This window comes from Octodon degus, unplaced genomic scaffold (genome assembly GCF_000260255.1).
Source record: "Octodon degus isolate 3935 unplaced genomic scaffold, OctDeg1.0 scaffold00177, whole genome shotgun sequence".
NCBI lineage: Eukaryota > Metazoa > Chordata > Mammalia > Rodentia > Octodontidae > Octodon > Octodon degus.
Window position 1 is genome coordinate 418,108 of NW_004524753.1, and position 5,884 is coordinate 423,991.

General features: G+C 43.8%; 1 long non-coding RNA gene and 1 pseudogene across 1 annotated transcript in view; one reads left to right on the forward strand and one right to left on the reverse strand.

The window, feature by feature from the left end:
- Nucleotides 1-1,103: 1,103 nt before the first annotated feature.
- Nucleotides 1,104-5,884, reverse strand: part of LOC111813269 — a 5,583-nt gene continuing 802 nt past the window's right edge. The window contains exon 3 of the long non-coding RNA XR_002818572.1: nt 1,104-1,164. This is a non-coding gene — a long non-coding RNA (uncharacterized LOC111813269). The remainder of the gene's footprint in view (nt 1,165-5,884) is intronic.
- LOC101569302 lies at nt 3,409-3,750 on the forward strand (annotated as a pseudogene).

The following is a 5,884-nucleotide window of genomic DNA, read 5'->3' on the forward strand; positions in this document are numbered from 1 at the left end:
CCCACATCTGTTCCTTTACCTCACCTACCCAATCCTTCTGATTGGGCTACCAACCTGTTTTCCGTTGTGCTTGTTATTCCTTCTGCCTAGTAGGTTCTTCCTCCGGCTGCTGCAGGATTCTCTCCTCCCCTTCATTCTCCTCCGTAGGCAGGACTACTCTGAACAGTCTCTCTGAAACAGGAGCCCCCATCATCCCTTGTTCTTCAGAATAATAGTAGCTTACGGTCGATATTTTTGCTATATACCAGGCACTGAGGACAGTGCTTTATGTATTTTAATTCACTTAATCCTTGTATAAACTCTTTTATTAGTACATGTTTGTCACACATAAAGATGACATTCGTCATAGGGAATTTATTTATTTTCATTTTATGTATTTAATACAGGGTCTCACTACGCAGCTCAGACTTGTAGTGATCCTCCCGTTTTCAGCCTCCCCAGCTGCTGGGATTATAGGCATGTGCCACCATATCCAGACACCAGCTCGGCGTGCCCTGGGGGCAGGACCTGTGGCATGTGGGACCGGGGATCAAACCCTGGTCCCTACATGTGCCAAAGCAGGTGCTTAGTCTGTTGAGCTATCTCGCTAGCTCCATCATAGGGAATTTATACCTGTACATAGTATATCTGAATTGTTCTTTTCCCATTCCCCTTCCATTCCTTCAATGCTTTTCCTCCCTCAATTATTTATAAAAGCTTTGTTTCAATTTTTTTCCCTCAAATCTCTTTGCTAAAAAATCGCTTTGTCCCTTCCTTCCTTCCTTCCTTCCTTCCTTCCTTCCTTCCTTCCTTCCTTCCTTCCTTGTGCATGTGATTTATTTCACTTGAAATCATGGTCTCACACCCTGAGCTATGGGAGCCCCACAGGGAGGGCCCGCCCCAGAGTGACTCAGCACAGAAAGGGCATATAAAAGGGTCGAGGAAGGAGTCGACGTTCCACTTCCTTGGAGGAGCTTCAGTCCTGGCAGTGAGCTTGGGCTTCGTCTCCTGGCTTCCAGGGCGGACTCTGCAGCCTCCGGATTGGATCCTTTAGCTTCCACTGCAGATCCTCCAGCTTCCATCGCAGATTCTTCAGCCTTCCATCACAGATTCTTCAGCCTCCCATCGCAGACCCATCAGCCAACTGATAGAGACTTGCAGGGAACACTGCTGTGAACTTTAGACCTTGGAACCGAATCCTTTAGTCTCGGGTGTGCAGATGGCTTCTGCATGCTTCCTCATCCTACTCTATGGCTGACTGTCATAAGCCAATCTTGTACTTTCTTATACATTTGTACATCTTAGGTTATATGTATTTTTTGTATTATATCTGTGTGTCTAGTAAAACCTTGACTAATAAAAAAAATATGGTCTTAAGCTTCATCCATTCACCTAAAAATGTCTCAAGTTTATCCTTCTTTATGGCAGAATAGTACTTTATTGTGTAAAAATACACATTTCTTTATTCATCTACTGATGGTCACGTGGGCTGTTTACAAGATGTGGCTATTATAAATCACTGCTCTAAACATAGGTGTGCATAGATCCCTGTGGCATGACGCTTTTACCTTTTGAGGGAAGATGCTTAGAAAGGGAATACCTGGGTTAAAAGGTACCTTTAATTTCAGTTTTCTGAGGGATTTCCATAGTGATTTCTGTAGTGGTTGCACCAGTTTGCACTCCTGCCAGCAATGGCCTAGGGCTCCTCCCCCCACCCCCCATAGCCTCACCAGCATTTTAGGCCCATCTCTGTCCCATGCACTAAACTAAAACTGAAGTGGATCAAAGATCTACGTAGTAAAACAGAAACACTCTGCTGGAAGATGAATGGATGAAATTCTTGAAGACACAGGTGTAGGTAAAGACTTTATGAACAAAACCCCGACTGTATAGGAACTATCATAAAGAATCAACAACTGGGACCTTATCTTACTAAAAAGCTTTCTCATGGCAGAAGAAACTTCCAGCAGAGTAAAAAGACAAAAAAATGTTGCCAGCTATTACTCAAAGGGCTAATATCTAAAATATATTTTTAAAAGTAAAAAATAAATGAGACCTCCTAAATGCAAAGACCTAATCCAAAAATGGCATCTGAATGACATATACACTTTTCAGATGAAGAAGTACAAATGGCTAATAAATACTGTATATGAAAAAACGACTACATCACTGGCCACTCAAGAAATGCAAATTAAAACAACACTGAGATTCCACCTCACTCATACAGAATGGCTGTCATCAAGAAATCAACCAATAACAAACACATGAACTCTCTGAAGTAGATATTACTATTGTCCCCAGGTGATAGATGTGCAAGCCGAGTCAGATGCACTCTTATGTAAGTTCCCCAAGGCTACACACCTCAAAAGTCTCAGGACCAGGATAAAAACCCAAACAGTTTAATTCCTGAGTCAATTTTTTTTTAATTTTTTAAATTTTTTTATTTGAGAAAGAGAGAGAGAGAGAGTGTGTGGTGTGTGTGTGTGTGGCCAGCTCAGCCCACCAGGGGGCGGGGCTGGCTGGCATGTGGTGCTGGGGGATTGATCCGCGGTCCCTAATGCTTTGCTAAGCTTGTTCTAAGTAGGTGCTTTAGACCACTGAGCCATCTCTCCAGCCCCCCTGAGTCAAATTTTATATGGTTCCTTATCTACTATTTTTAAAAATTATTGGGGCTGGGGAGATGGCTCAGTAGAATAAGTGCTTGCCTGGCAAATGCAAGGGCCTGAGTTCAATCCCTGGTTCCGCAAAAAAAATAAAAAAAAATATTGACTTTTTTTTTTTTTTTCCTGGGGTGGGAATGGAACCCTGGGCCTTGTGGATGCTAGACTGGAATCTCACATATGTTAGGCGGACATTCTACACTAAGGTGTACCCAGCCCCAAATCAAATTTAATTGACAGAAACTGTGTGTATTTATCATGTAACACATGTGACTTCGAAATATGTATATATTGCGGAATATAAACGTTTTCTCACATATTATTTTTGTGTGTATAACATATGAACATATAAAATCTACTCTGTGATTTTCAAACTCTACTAAATGATTTTTTTTTTTGAGTCCGGGCCTTGCTATGTAATGCAGGCTGGCCTTGAACGCACTATGCGGCCTTGGCTGGCCTTGGCTTGTGGTAACCCTGCTGCCTCAGCCCTTGCAGTTATGGGACTGCAGGCATGCACCACCATGCCTGGCTACTGAGTGATTCTGAAAGCCAGGTATGCGGCACACACATGCAATCCCAGCCTCTCGGGAGGCTGAGGCAAAAGGGCTGCAAGTTCGGGCCAGCCTGGCAGTTTGGCAATACCCTATATCAGGGGTTCCAGCAGCTCTGGCGGCGGGAGGAACGGCAGCAGTAGAGCTCTGTAGCTCCGCGAGGCTCCCGTGCGCCTCGACCCGCAGCCTCCGCACGCATCCCGCGTGCCGCCAAGATGCCCAAGAGCGAGGTCAGCTGGGCCGAAGGGGCGGCGAAGGAGGAGCCCAAGAGCAGGAGATCCGGGAGATTGTCGGCTAAACCTGTTCCAGCTGAAGTGGAAACGAAGCCAAAAAAGGCAGCGGGAAAGGATAAATCTTTGGACAAAAAAGTGCAAGCAAAAGGGCAAAGGGGAGCCAAGGGAAAACAGGCTGAAGTGGCTAATCAAGAAACCAAGGAAGATTTCCCTGCGGAAAATGGAGAACCTAAAAATGAGGAGAGCGCAGCTTCTGATGAAGCAGAAGAGAAAGAAGCCGAGTCTGATTAATCACACACCATGTCTTATCAGTGCTCCCTGTCTCCCTTCTTGTACAATCCAGAGGAATATTTTTATCAACTATTTTGTAAATGCAAGTTTTTTAGTAGCTCTAGAAACATTTTTAAAAAGGAGGGAATCCCACCTCATCGCATTTTTTAAGTGTAAATGATTTTTTTAGGGTGAAATCATTCCCTGGTTGTTTATTTTTTGGTACAACCAGAAATAGTGGGATATTGAATTACAGCAGGCTTTGACAGTCTTGGGTGTCAGCTTAACATTCTATAAGTGGGGGTTAGTTTTATATCCTGCAATATAAAGCATACTAAATGACAATTTGGAATTACAGTCCTGCATTTAATATGTCTTGGATACTTTAAATGACTTCTATTCTCATGATTTTTAAATTTTTTTTTATTATTTGAGAGAGAGAGAGAGAGAGAGAGAGAGAGAGAGAGAGAGAGAGTGGTGTGTGTGTGGCCAGCTCAGCCCACCAGGGGGCGGGGCTGGCTGGCATGTGGTGCTGGGGGATTGAACCGAGGTCCCTGATGCCTTGCCAAGCTTGTTCTAAGTAGGTGCCTTAGACCACTGAGCCATCTCTCCAGCCCCTATTCTCATGATTTTTGGTAGAGTTTTTTCCTAAAGAAAACTACATCCTAATTGTTGCCCTGTCAGAACCATCAGAACTGTGTGCACTCTGTAACATCTTTGATAGTGGTAGTCCGGTTTGCCCCCTTTTGTTAATGTGCTGTGAAAGATCAAAAATTTGAATATGTAGTATATGTGATACAAAATTGTGAATTGGTGGGACTTAAGTAACACTGTCAGCATTTGAAGATACTGGTACTTAATCCTCTTACAGAATTTGAAGCTGGAAAGTCACTGGAACAACTGAAAAACAACACATGGCTTTTTTTGGTATGTGTGTTAAGAATTGTGTACAAAGTCAATGTGTACTGATCCTCAAGAGAAACAATAAAATCTCAAATACTGAAGATAAAAAAAAAATACTCTATATCAAAATAAAAAAACCAAAAGGGCTGAAGATATTCCTGAGTATTCCCTGGGTTTGATCCACACCATAACAAACAAACTCCACGCTGTTGGTAACTATAGTCACCCTGGAGTACAGGAGATCACTTCCTCTCATGTTTTTAAACACAAATTATACCGTCATTGCCCTGCTTTATCTTTTAACGTAACACTTACTACTCTCCTTGTCTCAGTTTCTCTTCTCCCCTTGCTAGGACAAATACTACACACTCAAAATGAAGGAAGGAAAGGCTTATTTAGCTCACAGTTACTGGAGGTTTCAGTCCATACTCTGCTGGCTCCAAACCAGAGCTGCACAGGGCAGAGAGCAACCTTTCAGGGCAGCAGCAAAGATCAGAGAGCAAAGGGAGGGGCAGCAGCTCCCCATAGTCCCTAGCTTCTCTCCAGTCCTTACATTGAAATGCAAATTCCCTGCCCCAGGGCAGGTGCAGCATCCACACCCACAATAATCAATCACAAACTCCAGGAGCTGCTCCCTGACTGCACAAGGCTTTGAGGAACCTACACACAAGCCATAATACTCCTATATATCTAATCATATATCAGATATTAAATTATATATTTACTTGTTTATTTTTCTCTACCATCCATAGTGGTTGTAAGATCTCTAAGAGCATAATTTGATTTATTTTCTTCACTGCTGTATGTTATACACTGAAAAGAGTACCAACATACAACAGAGGCTTAAGAATACATGAATGGACACCTAGGCTTGCTCTTTCCCAATATGAAAGCCCATGTATAAACTGAGTAGGACAGGGCCGGCCAAATAGCTCAGTGGATTAAAGAGCCTGCAAGCAGGGCTGGTGAGATGGCTCAGTGGTCTAAGGCACCTACTTGGAACAAGCTTAGCAAAGCACAGGGACCGCGGTTCAATCCCCCAGCCCCGCCCCCTGGTGAGCTGAGCTGGCCATACACACACACACACACAAATAAATAAATAAATAAATAAATAAAAGAGCCTGCAAGCAGGTGCAGGGTCGGGGGTTCTGGGGCATGCTGTGCTGGCCCCGCCCCCGAGGTGGGCTGAGATGGCAATTGAACCTGGGCAGTGGTGGCTCGCACCTGCTGGTGGCACGCGCCTGTAATCCCAGCTCTTGGGAAGCTTTAAACAGGCTGATTACTA